Below are 20,448 nucleotides of genomic sequence, written 5' to 3' on the forward strand. Positions count from 1 at the left end.
ACCTTGGCAGTGATATTCATGTCTCTGCTGGTTGAGTCAGAGGTCAAGAGACGTCTGGGTCGGGCCTGGGGAGTCATGGATTCACTGCATCATGGGGTGTGGCGCTGCCGGTACCTGTGCGGGAGGACGAAAGTCCAAGTCTTCAGGTCCTTGGTGCTTCCAGTCTTGCTGTATGGACGCGAGACTTGGACTCTGACCAAGGATCTGAGATGGAGACTTAATTCCTTTGGTATCAGGTCTCTTCGGAGAATCCTTGGCTATCGCTGATCGGATTTTGTGTCCAACGAGCGGTTGCCTAGAGAGACTCGGATGAGATTTGTTACCTGCATAGTCCGTGAGCGTCAGTTGCGGCTTTATGGACATGTGGCTCATTTTCCTGACGCTGATCCTGCTCACCAGATTCTCTCAGTGAGGGAGTCTCGTGAGTGGAGGAGGCCAATGGGCCGACCACATTCCTCGTGGTTGCAGCAGGTTGAGTGGCATCTCAAGGAGATGGGGATGGGCCTGGCATCTGCCTGGAGGATGGCCAGACCTTGGCCCTTGGAGTACCGGTGGAAAGTGGACACAGCGACGCGCTGCTCTTGCGCATGCTCCCATACCTGACATGACCCCTTGGGGCCCTCGGGTGGGGTCAAAAGGTCAAATACCAAAAAATGCAAGTATGGGCACATTTTAAAGCATAAAGAGGCTTTGCATACGTATGTCATAAATATTGAGGGATGCATGAAATATGTGATTATTTTTTGGGGATTTGACCCCCAGTTCATGCTCGATAAGGTGGGGACTTTGGGTCACAGTGGTCAAAACAGAAGATTTTTTTAACTCAAAATTTTATATTGGGTCATTCCTGGTGAACATTTTTCCATCTTTCAACTTTGCCTTAGGTGGGAAGCGTGGGGATTTGAGATGGCATGCCATCGACTTCTCTCGTTAGTTTTTGTTTGATTCATTTTCTCTGGAAATGTAACCAAGAACTGACATGTCAGAAGGGTATTGAACTGCCGCTGAGTTGTCTGTTATGTCCAGGCACTTTAAATAATCCTGAACCTGCAGTTATTGGCCGAAATGCAGTGAACACACACACACACACACACACACACACACACACACACACACACACACACACACACACACACACACACACACACACACACACACACACACACACACACACACACACACACACACACACCTGTGCAATCTTCTGCACAGATTGCCGAAGAGGTATATTGTAAAAGTGTTCCCTTGGAAGTGAAATTTGGTATTATTCGTCGAACAGATGCTGGTATACGGATTGCTGGATTATTAACTTTTCCTTCGATTGATATACCGCCACCTTCAACTGCTTCCTGAAGGTTTGTTTTTATTTACATATGTCTGGTAATTGGTTTTTATTTCTTTATTTATTCGTGTTTGTACTTGAATGTTACTGTCATCTATCTATAATTCCAGCAATGTGTGTGTGTCTGTGTGTGTGTCTGTGTGTGTGTGTGTGTGTGTGTGTGTGTGTGTGTGTGTGTGTGTGTGTGTGTGTGTGTGTGTGTGTCTGTCTGTGATCGCTGTTTCTCGACAACCACTGGTCCGATCTAATTGAAACTTGCCAGATATATTGCTGGGGACCTGAGTATGTGCCTTTTCAAGGTTTGATATTAATCGGACAAGTGCTTCCCAAATTATGGCCATTTATTTACCAACCAATGACAAGACACGTTGTTGCGTGGGCGTGGCCGATGGGGAAGGGAAGCTCAGCCGCGTTCCCCATTACGGGTTACAACGTACGGGCTTCCGGATAATGATGACTTCGTGTATTCTAATAATTTCTCGATTTTTTATGCGCATTTATAGATAAACACAATGCCCCAAGTTATGATCGTTTTCATATTAGATGGTGTATAAATTTCGGTAACATCAGAGTGAGCTGGTATGCTCCGAACCAGTAAGTAAATTTTTTTTTCTCTCTTCTCTTCTCTTTTTGTTTCTCCTTGCCACGACATTGCGAAAAGGCAAAATACGTTGGCGCTAATTGAATAATTAGGTATTGAAACGAAATTGCGAATAATCGTAACTGCGAATAATATGCGAATTTCCGGGCCACGCATGTACGGGCACGCGAGAGTGAAGAAACGGCCTGTGTGGTTGTTGTTTGAATATTTATTTAAAAAATTTTTTTATTATTATTTTTTTTTATGGGCACGTACTAGTCTATCTATAATTCCAGCAATCTCTGTGTGTGTGTCTGTCTGTCTGTTTGTCTGCGACCGCCGTTTCTCGACAACCGCCGGTCCGATCTGATTGAAACTTGCCAAGAATATTGCCGGGGCCCCGCAGATGTGCCTTTTCGAGGTTTGATGCCAATCGGACGAGCGGTTACCAAGTTACGGCCATTTTATTGCTTGTTATCTTGCCAAAACGAAGTTTTTGCAAGATATGTTAGTCAGCTTGTATGTTTTTTTTTTTTTTGTTTGTTTGTCTGTAATCACGCATAAAAAATTCTGCAGGGCACAGTTATCATTGGAAATTTTTGTAACTTCGCATATCAGAGGTCTATAGAGGTCCCTTTCAGCACATAAAATTTTGAAGGTCAAGGTCAAAGGTCAAGGTCACTTTGTCGCAAATCAGGGGAGTCGACGAAACCCTTATTTTTTGAGTAATTTTGATCGGATCGTCTTCAAACTTCATGGGAATATAGTTCATGATCTGGTGCTCAGCTGATTAATTTTTGGTGGCGATTGGCCTTGACCTTCATGGTTAGCGCCTCAGGTCAAACATATTTGACCCCAAGGTCAAATTTTCAAGTTTTAGGAACCATATCGTGTAGTACCTCAAATTGAACACCTCGATGAGTGCTTTCTAGATATGTCAAGCTTGAGACATTATGACGTCATTTGGTGACGTTATGAGGCAAACGCATATTTTTCATAGTTACTCTGTAGAACGATTCTCATCGGAATCTCTCGTAGGCAGATATTCCTCAAGGAGTCGCTCCTGGTGGATAGCAGCTCTGTTCACCTCAGTGTGACCTTAAAGAAGTCACACGTGGTCACCTTTTGGCAAGATACGGGTCACCCTGTGGGTGACATTGGTTTTTTCAGTGTTGAAAAGGTGTATATATGGCAGCTGAAGTGTCATTCCACCTTATCACCTTATCATGCCATTTTTTCTCAGAATAATGATAACAGCATATTAATAATAATAATAATAGCACAATAATTGGCAGTACACAATAATAGCACAATAATTGAATAAAAAGAATAATGTGATACAATGACCAATGTCTATCAACCAATAACGATCTATATCTTCTTCTTCTTTCGGCTGCTCCCGTTCGGGATCGCCACAGCGGATCATCCGTATGATCCGCATAGTGACTTGGCACATGTTTTACGCCGGATGCCCTTCCTGACGCAACCCTGGTCGCCTCTTACGACACAGGGATATGGTACACCTATTTTAACCGGGGTATACACCAGCCCAGTACACTGGTACTCATTTCGCCGACCTCGGAAGGATGACAGGCTGAGTCAACCCTCTAGTGTATTAATTCAGTGGCCCAACGGGGCTTGAACTCAGGACCTTTTGGATCCCAAGCCGCTGCCCTAACCACTGCGCCAACGCCAGGCTTTAACGACCTATATATTGTCTGTCAATCAGACAGGATACGGTGCTATGACGTCACGAATGACGTCACAATGCTTCCTCTTTGGATTGAAACTTGCCAGGAATATTGCCGGGGCCCCACGGATGTGCCTTTTCGAGGTTTGATATCAATCGGACAAGAGTTTCCCAAGTTACGGCCATTTATCTGTCGACCAATGACAAGACATGGTGCTATGACGTCACGAATGACGTCACAATTAATGTTTATTTATATATTAATTAATTTATTTTTTATTTATTGCACGACTGACGGTCCGATCTGATTGAAACTTGCCAGGAATATTGCTGGGGACCTGTTGATGTGCCTTTTCAAGGTTTGATATTAATCGGATAAGCAGTTCCCAAGTTACGGCCATTTATCTGTCGACCAATGACAAGACACGGTGCTATGACGTCACAATTAATATTTATTTATTTTTATTATTAATTTTTTTTGCACGATTGTCGGTCCGATCTGATTGAAACTTGCCAGGAATATTGCTTATTATTGAATATTGCGGGTCCCTTTTATCAGAGATAAAAGGGACCCGCAGATGTGCCTTTTCGAGTTTTGATATTAATCAGACGAGCAGTTCCCAAGTTACGGCCATTTATCTGTCGACCAATATCTGCGAGAGAGGGGGACGGGAGAGGGGGATGAGAGTGGGGGCGAGAGAAAGGGGGGAGAGAGGAAGGGCGAGACTCGGGGGGAGAGAGTGGGGACAATAGAGGGGGAGAGAGAGGGGGTGGGAGTGGGGACGAGAGAGAGAGAGAGCGAGAGAGGGGGACGGGAGAAGGGGTGTGAGAGGGGGGTGGGAGTGGGGGCGAGAGAGAGGGGCGAGAGAGAAGTGTGAGAGAGGGGGGAGAGAGGAGGGGCGAGACTAGGGGTGAGAGAGGTGGGGAGAGAGAGGGGGAATAGAGGAGGGGTGGAACTAGGGGTGAGAGAGGGGCGAGAGAGAGAGGGGCGAGAGAGAGAGGGGCGAGAGAGAGAGGGGCGAGAGAGGAGGGGGGTGAGAGAGAGGGGCGAGACGAGGGGGGGGGCGAGAGAGAGGTGGCGTCACAATTCTTATTCATTTGATATGACGTCACAATTGACGCTGGGGATCTGAGTACGTTTCCCAGGTGTTTCCCAAGTTATGGCCATTTATGATACGGTTGGTCCGATATAATAGAAATAATGCCCCGATCCAGTCGTCGTTTACGCCCCTACGGGCCCGTACTAGTTGATCAAAATAGGTAATATCAGAGATAAAAAGCAAAATGTAATAACTGATGGGGGAGAAAAATCCCCCCTCATGGCATTAATTCTTATGAAAAAAAAATTGCTTTGATTTTCGTTGCACTTTTCAGGAATTCATCCTCAATGTAAACCTGGGTGTTTCAGTATGTATGTATATAATGTAGATATATATATATATATATATATATATATATATATATATATATATATATATATATATATATATATATATATATATATATATATATATATATATATATATATATATATATACATGTATACATACATACATGTAGGAATGTACAATGTATGGTTGCTGCTCCCTGTGCTTCAGCAATTGGATCTCATCTTTTGAGTAATCCTCAGCACACAGAGGAATATAATCTAAGCTGGTTCCGATCCCTGAGCAAAGGACACAGTGTCTCGCACTTCCGGACGATGGAGGCAACATTTATCAAGTCAAACAATCCTGTATTTTGTCCACAAAAGGAATTTGTGCATACATTGCATCTGTTTTGACCATGTTAACTCCGTCGACGAATATTGGTGAACATCCTCATATCCTATTGGGTAGATAATTATTTATCAACCAATGAGCAATGAACTTATTACTCTGTCTATAAAACGTGTATTTTGTTACTGCTTCATTCCGTTCGCTTATTTGTCCGTGACAAGGGCGAACTGAAAAGCTTTGGCATATCTCTGTTATTGTTCTACGTTTGTTTAAGTTTTACACCACAAAATGGTGATATGAACAGTATATGTGAATCGGTATATACATATATCTAATAATATAATGCACAGTGTGTAACTGTGCATCTCTGTATTTGTCTGTACCCCTTCATAAGGACAACTTAAGTCGGGTTTTAAAGGCCAATATGTTAACACAACTGTGTCTTCACTACAGACTATTTTTGATGCTAAAAAACTCGATTTTCCGAAAAAGAGTAATTACGTCTCTTCCATTGCAATTGTAGATTCTGACTTGCAAAGCAAGCGTCAAAGGTGGTGTATAGAAGCATTAAAAAAAATACAAGGCACAGTTCAATGAAGTTTGATGTCCATGATGTGCAACGTGCGCAGAGTAAAAGGGATGTGCATTTATGTCCGTAGGATGTCGAATAAATAAAGAAGATAAAAGCACACCTGACGCTGGGCCGAGGCTTCAGACTTTGGCATGCTCACGTTGCTGTGTTACGAATCTGGCAACCATGTGCACAAAACAGCCAGGTCCTATAGATCAGTTATATCGGTAAGTACGTGTTTCTAATTAGGGTCCCGTCCCTAGTCGAATGGGAATTAAATGTTCGTGCGCTGCGGAGTTATTTTGATAGTCAGGGTTTTCTTTTACATCACTTATAACAACGACAACAACGCCCACCTTCGCTTTCACAACAACAACACTCTGCTTGCGGCATTCTTCGCGTGCTCGCCGACGAGCGCGTGCGTGGGCGGAGTTTAACATGAGCATGGCATCCCTCTTTGGCCAATTGGCAAGGAGCGGGCGTCTTACCCGCCCCGTCTCCCACTCGGCACCATTGCCATTACGCACGTGGTCGGAGATGAGGAGGTAGGCGGAGCTACAAACGCCTCCGATCGGGACTCCACCCAGAAGGGTGGGAGTTGCCCCACCTACCGTGGGCCTGTCCAATGGAAGACGGCCAGGGAATCGCACGATGGGTCCGACCAATCAGGAGGCGAGTGGCCAGAAGAAGAAGCCCCTCCCTCCTGAAGAGGGAGCGTGTGGTTGTTGGGATGAGCGTGGAGAGTTTTGCTTCCTGGGTGTCTCAAAAAGCGCGTCTGCCTGGGTTTGCGGCAGACTGCATCCTGCGCTTCGGAGGTGTCTCGTCTGGCGCACTACAGCAAGTGGTCAACCGTTTCATCAAGGGAGATCACCTCGTCTCACCTCCTCTGAGTTTGGCTGCCCTGGTCCGTGCTTTTGGTGACCGGACCTCCGGGAAGGGGTGGATGACCAGCCACGCGCTCGCGACCAGGTAGCCAGCCATCCTGACTCCCAGCCGAACTATCCTCCTCAGCTGGAGAGCCGAATAAAGACCTGGCGGGTCCATTTCCTTTTTGGGCATGCGTGTCTGTGTGCGGGCCTGTCCTGCCTTAGTAGAATTGTTAAGTGCTTTTTGTTGTACATTATTTGCCTTGCTTTTATTCAGTTATAACTCTGCCCTTGCGTGCTCCCCTCATTCCCCCGATTATTGAAAATAAATTCCCCTCTTGTTAAATGTCCCAGCTCGTCCTTGTTCTTTCCATCATTGGTTTGTCACGCTGCAAACGGGAATGAGGAAGGCTGTTGCCATAGTTGTACATTTTGACCGACGGGCCTCGGTAACCATCCGCTCGGGTTACACACGGTTTGAGCACGGTAACGGCTCGTTCCGCTCGAGGCCTGCCAAGGGTGTGAATTCCCCGGTAGCTTTGCCGCGTGGATACTTCGGTATATTGAAGTTGGCAATTAACCCTACTCCACGCGGTCAAATTATTGGCGATTCATGGTCCTGTAAGGGACCCGTACTTTCGGATTTATCTGAAAGGTACGACCTAGATTCCGGGTGTTCAGTGGAGCCGACTCTACTGCTCCATCTTGCAGTCGTGCTCACCACCAAAACTCGGCCCCACAACAGTTCCGTCAAAACGAAACATCCCAGAAGACAGAAAATAAGATCACATTTGTACATGTTGTGTTTTAAAATAACGCTTCTTGCTACGAAACATCACATCTTCCAGTTTAATAAAATAACTCCAACCCGTCAAACATGATGGGTGTTTACACTAGTATAAACATATATATATATATATATATATATATATATATATATATATATATATATATATATATATATATATATATATATATATATATATATATATATATATTGTTGTGGTTACCAGATTCGCAAACCACCATTCAGGTCCCTTAGGTGAGGTATCTCGGTAAGTGCATGTGTAGTTAGGCCCAAACCCGTTGTCTAGTGGGAATACATGTCATTTATACGTGCTGCGACTCTTCAGGATAGCCGTTTTTCTTTTACTATCTTTATTTTGGACCAACCGCCATGATCACAACCACAACATCAACCACCGACCACAACCACCGCTTCACCACAACCGCCATGACCTTTACCGTCACAACTCGCCACCATCGCATCACCGTCATCTCGCGCCACTCATGGGCACCGATGCTGGACTCGTGTAGGGCGCACGTTGACCAGCGTGTACAAAATCACGGATTTTCTGCTTCAAAAACGGATCCAAAACGACACACGCCCACTTTTTGCCGTCCAATCGGTGAGCGAGGGGCGAATTGGCCCCGCCCCCAGGGCGATCGATATATGCAAATTTGTGGATCAAAAAGCCTTCACGCCCACTTTTTGTCGGGCCAATGGGGAGCGAGTTGAAAGGTCAAAGGGAGGGGGTCAAAGGCGAAGTTACGGGGGGATAAAAGGACGGTGTTCGTCAGTAAAAGGGGAGTAAGAAGTCGGAACGAGGGAGGAACGAGTAGTAAGAAGTCGGAACGAGGAAGAAGGGAGTCGTAAAGGTCGGAGCGAGGCGAAGGAGAGTCGGAACGGAGGGGACGAGCTGTGGAGAGGCGGCGAGTCGGACGAAGGGTGCTCGCGTCGTGCAAGGAGCTGCGCACCCCTGGGAGGCCGGCAGCGCGACCTGGCCGAGGTGGAGACGCTCGTCGCGCACATAATAAAGATCCTCTATACCCCGAGCATCAGCAACCCCCTCCTGTTTCCCCCCGCGCTGAGATAGTGCGACCAAGGGGGCCCCGTTCCCACCCCCCTGCCAGGCACTGTCCACGAGGCCCGCGGGTTGCGGGGCCATCGCCGCTCCGCGTCTCATCACCAGACGGGTAGGCCCAACCCGGTCTCGGCCCCAGGCCTACCTCATTCTTGAGGGTATTTCTTTTCCTTGGTTTTGGGTATGTGTTGTCGGCGCCGTCTGTGAAGTAGAATTGTATAAGTGTTGCCGTGTGCTCGGTAGTCGGTATTAGCTCTGCACTGTGTTTTCACTTTTATGTTTGCTTTTTGTGTAAATGGAATTGTGTTTTCTTTTTTTTGTGTGCATTTGGTGGAATTGTATTTGTGTGCTTCCCGTGTGCCGAGAATAAATGTGCTTTATTGTTGAACTGTTCTCCCGCTTCGCTTCGTCTTTTCCTCCATTGAATCCCCATCTTGCTTCACGTAAAGGGTTGGTAGTGGGCTGAATACGCCCGATAATTAATCGAACCGTCGAGGTCGACGATAACACCGCTCGGTTATTCTGATAGTCGGAACGGGTCGCTTAAGTGGCCCGTGTCCGAAGTCGACCTGCGGCGAGGTGCGATCGCCCGGTCTACCCTCCGCGTGGGTACTTAGGTAGTTCGAATTTGGCGAGCAACCCTATCCCACGCGGGGGCTGATTGGCTCGATCGCGGTGAGACCGAAAGGTCCACCCGTGACTGGTTCCCGGCGTTAGTCCGAGAGGGTCACGACTGGATTGTCCGTCCGGTGGGCGACGTGCCGCGATTCGAGTTACGTGGCCGTCGCACGCCGGCGGGCGCGAAAACCGCAACAATATATATATATACATACATACATACATACATACATACATACATACATACATACATACATACACACACACTTATATGTATATATTGTTGTGGGCTGGGGGTCAGGTGAGAAGACCACCAGAGAGGGAAGCTATCTCAGGTTCCCACCATATTCCCCAGAATTGCAAGCCGTCGCACACACGGATAATTCCATTACGCAGCGGGTCGCTAACCGACTGTGAACGCCAATTACTCAACCACGTAACCTCGGGTCCTCCGTCTAGTTTATCCGGTTACCTCGAAAAATAACCACGTGATCTAATTACCGGGGGACACACCCTCGGTACGCCTTGTCCGAACCGGATCACCTGACTGCATCAGATGCAGCTGAGCAACACTGCCAACAATGTATTGGCTAAAAGGAACAGATCATTGGAAATAAAGTCCCGGCAAGGTTATGCAACGGACCATGCTGGATCAATGAAAGAAAAGACAAAAACGAGCTGGGAACATTTCTTCAAAGGATTTATTAACAAGCAGGTGAGGAAAGATACGTGTCACAGTGAATAGATTTTATTGTTGTATGCAAGCAGGTATAGGAAGAAAAGTGCGAGGTGCGGCAATAAACAAGCAACTTACAAAAGCAGACACAGAGCAAATTTATCCCGATATAATTCTTGAACATTCAACTTAAACGAGGACAGGTGCCAGGACACACACACGCGCACACGCACACACAAACACACACACACAAAATCCCGATGAAGAGGAGTTAATGAGAAGAAAAAGGAGGAGAGGAGATAAGGCTAATGGTCTCTCAATACCTTGCACGATTTCCCGACCGCACCACCAGTATGTTTTGGGGGGGATGCCCCGCTGGCGATACCTCTCTGACAGCTGGCGCGTCGTTTCTTGCTTCGTGGCACTTCGTTCAGCTAGCATCGGTTCAGAGAATGGGGTGTGACCGTTGGGCATGAATGGAGGGACTTGGGTGGAGTCAGAAGCTAATGGGTGGAAAGAGACGGTGAGGCGGTGAAGAAGACAGAGTCAGCAGGCGAATTCGTAAAGAAGGGTGGAGCCAGGGCGGACTGTCGATCCCAAGCAAGACAGAACGAGCCGACAGTAATGAAGTCAGGAACGACGGGCAGGAACGACAGGCAGGAACGACAAGCAGGAAAGACACATAGGCGGCTATGCGACCCGTCCTTTTGTAGACCCCGTGGTGCAGGGCAGGGACGACGACCCGAAGCGATGTCGTCACCTGAAGCGGGCGCTCTGGTTGGGCCCTTGACACTGTGCGGCCCAGCCCTGATGGCCAGAAACGGCTCCACTCCACTTCCGGCAAGATGGTGGAAGTTACAAACTGAACTCAGGGTATAACCACAACTTTGTGAGGGGAGTAACATGGGCTACGTGGCCATCGCCCCAGAGACTGTTTTGAGTCCACAAAGTGATGCCAAAGTGACAGATATAGCAATTTTTGGCAAACAGGACAACTAATTGGTCCGTCAGCGAAGCGACGGGTAGGCTCTACGAGTCCGTATATAAGAGCGAGCTTTTGCTTAAAAATACTGTATCCGTATCATTATTGAGATCAGAGTGAGTCTGATTGTTTGTATGTTCCTTATACATTTCCAAACCCCTGGGCCAATGTCCTCGAAACGAATTGTACTTTAATATTCTCACGCGCGGAAGGCAAAGTCACCATTATGAACATTCAATTCTTAATGAAATATTAAAAAGATGAAATAATGGTGGTATAGGCGATCCAGCATTGTATATCAGTCATTGTATACATTACTGCCCCTCTGCACATTGGTCAATGCTCTGTAGGGAATCAAACCTATTGTATTTAAATTATGTTTCCTGTATGCAGAATGTAAGTTCATTATACAAAGGATCTTCGGTCTCCACAGGACGACAGTGTAATGAAAGGTCACACAATGTTGTCTGATTTTAAACAAGTAAATGAGGACACCATTTGGCCCATCATTGCCGTGTTGCACTCCCGAGTTTTTTGTTGTTGTTGTTGTTGTTGTTGTTGTTGCCCCAGCTGTAAACAGCATTCTTGTTGATGTTTCACTTGTTTGAATAACCCAATTTTGATCGAGTGACCTAATTTATATACACCATAAAGGTGGGAAAAACAATATTCCTTAATACTTAACGCTCATAAGACATACGGTTGTTTAACAATGTTAATAGGATTGTTTTGCCCAACTGTTGCCATGCCATAATAACCATTGCCCTCTACATACCTCACTTTGTGTTTTCTATCCGACAGGAGAGCAGACAGCCGCGATTGCAGAAGCACATACGTCTTGTTCGAAATGCTCGTCACACTCCCTGGGGCTTTATAAATGCAGGCAGAGATGGTGTACACATGGTCACACATCGCGGCTTAAAAATAACGCAAGGTAAAGTGCCAAGCGTCCAAACCTTACACTCTTACCTAAGGTCACCAACGAAATGGGTCATCAACTGTTATATCATCTGTAATTGATTTTTGTTTTTTAAAAAATTGTAGTCCACTTCTTGAATTTCACTTTTACAATCTTGTTTTGTAAATGTAATAATGATGACAATTGTGGGTTTATTAAAGAGTGTATGAGAGTTAAATATCTGACCATTGTGATAGTGAAATTGTGACCCATGACAAATGACTTATTATTCATGGATTTGGTCTTGCCTTCAAGGAAGAGGATGCACCATTGTATACCTGGAAAAAGGAGACAACTTGATGAACAATTCTGCTCCATCAATCCTTAGACTTAATCATGCCAACAAATGTTCACTCAAGCACTCGTTGACCTTGAGACAACCAAAGTAGAGTGATAGCGTAAGTATTTTAATCCACAGGATAAACCATGAGAGGTGGTGTTTACCCTGGCGTGCAACAGTGAACGTACTCAAAAGTTTGTCATTTTTCATGCCACATGCCATTCACAGGATTAAACATTTCCATCAAATGTGCTGTAACGTGGCAGAAATAAAATATAAGGAACGGCTCGTTCGAACTGACATCCATCCAACGGCTTGATGTCTAAAATTAGGGTGAGGGTCACATGCCCTGCCATGTATCAAGAATGATAACATTGACAACATGAAAACCACATCATACTATCCAGAGCACTTGCTTATCGTGAAGGTGTTGATTGTTTTCTATGGAAGGTCTTTAGCTACTTACACTAGGACGTCGATCTCGATGGCCTGTATGTGCAGGTGCTGAGATATGTGATTCACATGCCATTGGCACTGTTCGTTTCTGTTTGTTATGACTTGTCTCTCTATATCCTTGCACATTCTCTTGTGGGTGTCACACAAACACATGGTCTTCACGAAACATCTCCGAATTGTGTGGAAGAGCTTAGCAGGCATTGCTACGCAGGAACCAATTTTTTCCTTGCATTGAATGACCTTGTGCTTGCATATCCTGAATAAAGATGCCAAAGCAAAGCTATAGGGGTTGAAAGGATTGCCTAGCGGTAAACACACAAGTATCTAAAAGCCTGGGTTAGAATCCTGATCCAGCTAGAAACTGTCAACCTTCGCTGCTGAGGAACATCTCATCACCTGAAGGTACATGGGGCTGGAAGCTCCATGCATTATGCACATCACTAAAGAGTTGGGGCTGGCAGGATGGCCTAGAGGTATGCACACTCACCTCTAAGCTGTCTTGCCTGGGTTTGAATCCTGACCCAGCTATAAACCATTCTGGTGTTTCACAGGCAGGGCGATTCATCAATGTGTGTGCCGTCCCTCGTATGGACGTTAAACTGGGTGTCACATCTGCCAGCATTCGTTGGTGGACGTTAAAGATCCCATGATGTTCTTCGCAAAGAGTCAACGAGCTATCGCCGGCATCCTCAACAAATTCCAAATTCCTGCCCTAACCAGCAGAGGGCATTGCATGAGTGGCACAGCACTGATCTAAATATAACTGGGTCACTGGTTTGCCAAAAACAAAAAAAATGGTCACCGGCCGCCATCTTGGTAATCACCACACAACATGAAAAAGTCCTATTAAAAAACTCAGTTTATTTTAAAACCTAATCTTTGATTTTGTTTTCCATGTTTTTTTATAAGGGAGCTTCCGGTGTGTTGTGAGTCCCAATATGTCGGCCACGTGGCATCATCTGCAAATGCACTCTCATCAGCCAGTAGTTCCTCCGGATTATTGAGTTCAGTGCTCTCAGCTGATGATGTCACTCCCCAGCCGAGTGTTGCAAACGAACGAAGAAGAAGGAGCTAACAAAAAAATAGAAAAAAGAAAAGAAAAGTCTCAATTAAGGGAAAAGTGTTTTGAGACGAATTTCTGGAAAATGTGAGAAAACTAGAACGGGCACTCAGTAGAGTGCATACCTTTGCCAACGCTACATTTTGCCCCCCCCCACCAGAAACCGTTGATTGTGAGGCTATTTAATCCCATACCACATCTGCCATCTCATATGTGTTATGATGGCTTAAAAACATCAAATTTCCTGTGTCATATCGTATACCACAAGATTGGGCATTGAATTCACAACATTTTGGCATTGGTTGCATGCAAATTGGATAAAAATCGACCGCACTATGGCAAAATGACGATTTTGACCTTTTCATGACCTCGACCTTGACCTTTGTACTCTTAATTTTGTAATTGGTATTAGAGTGTGGGGACAGAACAGTCAACATTTTGGTGTTGGTTTCATGCAAATCGGGTAAGAATTGACTGTGTTATGACAAAAACCGCACATTTTGCAATGTCGTGACCCCCCCCCCCGGCCTTTGACTCCCAACCACTAATAAGGGTTATTACGTCATTGTGTCATGTCACATATCACAAGATGGGGCATTGAATTCTGAACATTTTGGCATTAGTTGCATGCAAATTGGATACAAAGTGACTGCGCTATGGTAAAAACACGATTTTGACCTTTTCATGACCTTGACCTTGACCTTTGACCCAATCGCTCCCAAAATCTAATCAAATGGTACTCGGATAATAACCAATCATCGCACCAAATTTGCTGCGATTCAGTTCAATACTTTTGGAGTTATGCGAATAACAAACAAACAAACAAACACATATTCACAAATAAATAAATACACAGCGATCAAAACATTACCTTCGCAACAAAGTTTGCGAAGGTAACTAATGTTAAATGATTGTTATTGCTTCAGTGAAATTTGTCAGGTAGAGTTGTCAATGCAGACAGACTTTCTTCATGTTATATATTATTGTGCACAGATTCCTAATGATGCTGATGTGCAAAATCGTGGATTGTTGGTGCTGAGGAAACTCATTTAACTCTGAGCTGGATTTCAAGCTGGGGTTCGATTCCCGACCTGACGACAAACAGTCGGATTGGTACTTCGCATGCTGGGCATCACAAAATGTGTCATCCCACCTTGGATGGATGTTAAGCTGGGTATCCTGAATGCGACAATTACCGGTCGTCACGAAGACCTAACGGTGTCTTTCACCCAAGAGTTATTGCGGGCATCCTGGATATATTACTGACCACCATACTGCCAAGACAAAGGTTAACTACTCAAGCAATCCTTTCTGTGGGGCTGCTTTGGCAGTACTACATTGTCCTTCAGAAAGAGAGAGAAAGAGATTATTAAAAAAAAACAGTTATTTAAGAAAATATAACAAGGAATAACTACAACAGCACTCAGGAGTGTGCATACCTGCACGAGGCTGAACAGTTTACGTTTTGTGTCCCATTGAAAGGTTGGATCTGGATCGAGATCTGAACAAACATCGAATCGGCTTGTTCTTGTCACCTAACCAACTCGTCCACTCATTTTTGCCATAACTCGTCCACAACTTGTTGAGATATCATTATATGTATATATATATATATATATATATATATATATATATATATATATATATATATATATATATATATATATATATATATAAATAAAAATAATCCCCATACCAGGAATCGAACCCAGGACACCTGGGTAAAAACCAGGAATCCTAACCACGAGACTAAAAACCAGAAATCCTAAGCAAGAGACTAAAAACCAGGAATCCTAACCACGAGACTAAGAACCAGGAATCCTAACCATGAGACAATATGCAATTACACAACATTGCTTTCAATATAATGAAATACTGTGAAATACAACATGCACAATTGTGTTCATGTAACAATGATGTTCATCTGTAAGTGCATCAAATAGCAATAAACATATTGAATGTCATAAAAAAATACTGAACACACATTCATAAATACTGTATGCACATTAATAAATACATTTATAGTATGTATAAATACATATATAGTGTAAATATAAGTATGTACATTTATAAACACTACACACATTTAAAAATACTGTACACACATTTATAAATACTGTATGCACATTAATAAATACATTTATAGTATGTATAAATACATATATAGTGTAAATATAAGTATGTACATTTATAAACACTACACACATTTAAAAATACTGTACACACATTTATAAATACTGTATGCACATTAATAAATACTGTACGTACATTTATAAACACTACACACATTTAAAAATACTGTACACACATTTATAAACACTGCATACACATTTATAAACACCAGACACACATTTATAAATACCGTACACACATTTATAAATACCGTACACACATTTATAAAAACTGTACACACAGTTATAAATACCGTACGCACATTTATAAATACCGTACACACATTTATAAATACTGTACACAGTTATAAATACTGCATACACATATAAATACCATACACACATTTATAAATACCGTACACACATTTATAAATACCGTACACACATTTATAAAAACTGTACGCACATTTATAAATACTGCATACACATATTAATACCGTACACACATTTATAAATACCGTACACACATTTATAAATACCGTACACACATTTATAAAAACTGTACGCACATTTATAAATACTGCATACACATATTAATACCGTACACACATTTATAAATACCGTACACACATTTATAAATACCGTACACACATTAATAAATACCGTACACACATTTATAAATACCGTACACACATTTATAAATACCGTACACACATTTATAAATACCACACACACATTTATAAATACTGTACACATAAATACTGTACACATTTATAAATACCGTTCACACATTTATAAATACCGTACACACATTTATAAAAACTGTACACACATTTATAAATACTGCACACACATATAAATACGGTACACACATTTATAAATACCGTACACACATTTATAAATACTGTACACACATTTATAAATTCCGTACACACATTTGTAAATACTGTACACACATTTATAAATTCCGTTCACACATTTATAAATACCGTACACACATTTATAAAAACTGTACGCACATTTATAAATACTGCACACACATATAAATACCATACACACATTTATAAATACCGTACACACATTTATAAAAACTGTACGCACATTTATAAATACTGCACACACATATAAATACCGTACACACATTTATAAATACCGTACACACATTTGTAAATACTGTACACAGTTATAAATACTGTACACACATTTATAAATACTGCATACACATATAAATACCATACACACATTTATAAATACCACACACACATTTATAAATACTGTACACATAAAACTGTACACATTTATAAATACCGTTCACACATTTATAAATACTGTACACACATTTATAAAAACTGGACGCACATTTATAAATGCTGCATACACATATAAATACCGTACACATATTTATAAAAACCGTACACACATTTATAAATCCCGTACACACATTTATAAATCCCGTGCACACATTAATAAATCCCGTACACGCATTTATAAATCCCGTACACACATTTATAAATCCCGCACACACATTTATAAATACCGTACACACATTTATAAATCCCGTACACACATTTATAAATACCGTACACACATTTATAAATACCGTACACACATTTATAAATGCCCTACACACATTTATAAACACTGCATACACATTTATAAATACCGTACACACATTTATAAATACCGTACACATATTTATAAATACCGTACACACATTTATAAACACTGCATACACATTTATAAATACCGTACACACATTTATAAATACCGTACACACATTTATAAAAACCGTACACACATTTATAAATACCGTACACATTTATAAATACCGTACACACATTTATAAATACCGCACACACATTTATAAACACTGCATACACATTTATAAATACCGTGCACACATTTATAAATACCTACACACATTTATAAATACTGTGCACAGTTATAAATACTGTACACACATTTATAAATACTGTACACACATTTATAAATACTGTACACTGTTATAAATACTGTACACACATTTATAAATACCGTACACACATTTATAAATACCGTACACACATTTATAAATACCGTATACACATTTATAAATACTGTACACACATTTATAAATTCCATACACACATTTATAAATACCGTACACACAGTTATAAATACCGTACACACATTTATAAATACCGTACACACATTTATAAATAACGTACACACATTTATAAATACCGTACACACATTTATAAATACCTTACACACATTTATAAAAACTGTACACACAGTTATAAATACCGTACACACATTTATAAATACTGTACACACATTTATAAATACCGTACACACAGTTATAAAAACTGTACACACATTTATAAATACCGTACACACATTTGTAAATACCGTACACACATTTGTAAATACCATACACACCTTTATAAATACCGTACACACATTTATAAATACCGTACACACATTTATAAATACCGTACACACATTTATAAATACCGTACACACATTTATAAATCCCGTACATGCATTTATAAATCCCGTACACACATTTATAAATCCCGCACACACATTTATAAATCCCGTACACACATTTATAAATCCCGTACACACATTTATAAATACCGTACACACATTTATAAATACCGTACACACATTTATAAATGCCCTACACACATTTATAAACACTGCATACACATTTATAAATACCGTACACACATTTATAAATACCGTACACATATTTATAAATACCGTACACACATTTATAAACACTGCATACACATTTATAAATACCGTACACACATTTATAAATACCGTACACACATTTATAAAAACCGTACACACATTTATAAATACCGTGCACACATTTATAAATACCTACACACATTTATAAATACTGTGCACAGTTATAAATACTGTACACACATTTATAAATACTGTACACACATTTATAAATACTGTACACTGTTATAAATACTGTACACACATTTATAAATACCGTACACACATTTATAAATACCGTACACACATTTATAAATACCGTATACACATTTATAAATACTGTACACACATTTATAAATTCCATACACACATTTATAAATACCGTACACACAGTTATAAATACCGTACACACATTTATAAATACCGTACACACATTTATAAATAACGTACACACATTTATAAATACCGTACACACATTTATAAATACCTTACACACATTTATAAAAACTGTACACACAGTTATAAATACCGTACACACATTTATAAATACTGTACACACATTTATAAATACCGTACACACAGTTATAAAAACTGTACACACATTTATAAATACCGTACACACATTTGTAAATACCGTACACACATTTGTAAATACCATACACACCTTTATAAATACCGTACACACATTTATAAATACCGTACACACATTTATAAATACCGTACACACAGTTATAAAAACCGTACACACATTTATAAATACCGTACACACATTTGTAAATACCGTACACACATTTGTAAATACCGTACACACATTTATAAATACCGTACACACATTTATAAACACCGTACACACATTTGTAAATACCGTACACACATTTATAAATACCGTACACACATTTATAAATACCGCACACACATTTATAAATACCGTACACACATTTATAAATACCGTACACACATTTATAAATACCGTACACACATTTATAAATACCGTACACACATTTATAAATACGTACACACATTTATAAATACCTACACACATTTATAAATACCGTACACACATTTATAAATACCGTACACACATTTATAAATACCGTACACACAAGTAGGGTAAGAATACTGATTCTGGCTCACTTTTCCCCATGTAAATGAATGGGGGATTTTCAGCGATTCCCTTTTTTTTTTCCCTAAAAATAAACCCCCTTTTTATCCCAAGGTATATTTATTTGTCTCCCCTTTTAACTTGGAGGTTGAACCTCATTGAATTGAACACCTGGGGGTTGAACAGCTCACTCATTGAACCTATAAAGATTTGTTCATTCTCAAATTCCTTCAATAGTTTAATTTTCTTTGCACAATAATCCCCATCTAAAATATTGACAAACAAAACATTTGAATCTTTATATTTTTGAAGATACCCCTTTTGTGGTATTCATTTTTTTCTTTACATCCTCTAACTTACTAGTTTTTAAATTAATTCGCTTATTTGTTTTATTTACCTTTGTTTTAGTTATTTTTTCAATAAGACTTATTTGATATTTTTCACATTCATTATGTTTTCCATTTATATACCAAGACTGAGATTTTCTCCACTCTTTAGTTTGATTAATACTTGGTTTAACCATTTATATATTGTGAAAAAACGCGGCGGTAGCCCTTAAAAAACCCTAACCCATCTTCCCATCGTTAAAACATAATCTATTTTATACACTCTATCATACAATATCCATATGGAACACAATCTATTCCATTATCTAAAATAAATCTCTTATCATCAAAGGCTCCTAATGCCTTTTTATTTACTTCTTCACTATATATATGTTATGTTTATAACTTCTTATTGTATTCATTTTCCTATATTCTTCTTTCTTATTCATCAAACAATTATAATAATTTCTAAAAGTTATTGATTTCTTTATTACATATTTCTTTATTCCCTTTAACCTCTTATCAATCT

General features: G+C 41.0%; 1 protein-coding gene and 1 long non-coding RNA gene across 5 annotated transcripts in view; one reads left to right on the top strand and one right to left on the bottom strand.

The window, feature by feature from the left end:
* Positions 1-11,819, bottom strand: part of LOC147023878 (ankyrin repeat and SOCS box protein 2-like) — a 76,222-nt gene extending 64,403 nt beyond the window's left edge. For 2 of the 4 annotated variants that reach the window (XM_085889772.1, XM_085889775.1), the window contains exon 1: positions 11,684-11,819. The gene's annotated coding sequence lies outside the window, so the exon portion shown is untranslated. Of the gene's footprint in view, positions 1-2,926; positions 3,068-11,683 lie in introns of all 4 variants that reach the window. The other 2 variants (XM_085889773.1, XM_085889774.1) reach the window with 2 other exon arrangements.
* On the top strand, positions 11,709-12,881 carry LOC147023881 (uncharacterized). The gene is made up of 2 exons (XR_015060413.1): positions 11,709-11,842; positions 12,122-12,881. It is a non-coding gene; the product is annotated as an uncharacterized LOC147023881 (long non-coding RNA).
* The last annotated feature ends 7,567 nt before the right edge of the window (positions 12,882-20,448 follow it).

Source organism: Eptatretus burgeri, chromosome 7 (assembly GCF_056783735.1).
Source record: "Eptatretus burgeri isolate ZD-2024b chromosome 7, Ebu_testis_v1, whole genome shotgun sequence".
In the NCBI taxonomy this organism is placed as follows: domain Eukaryota; kingdom Metazoa; phylum Chordata; class Myxini; order Myxiniformes; family Myxinidae; genus Eptatretus; species Eptatretus burgeri.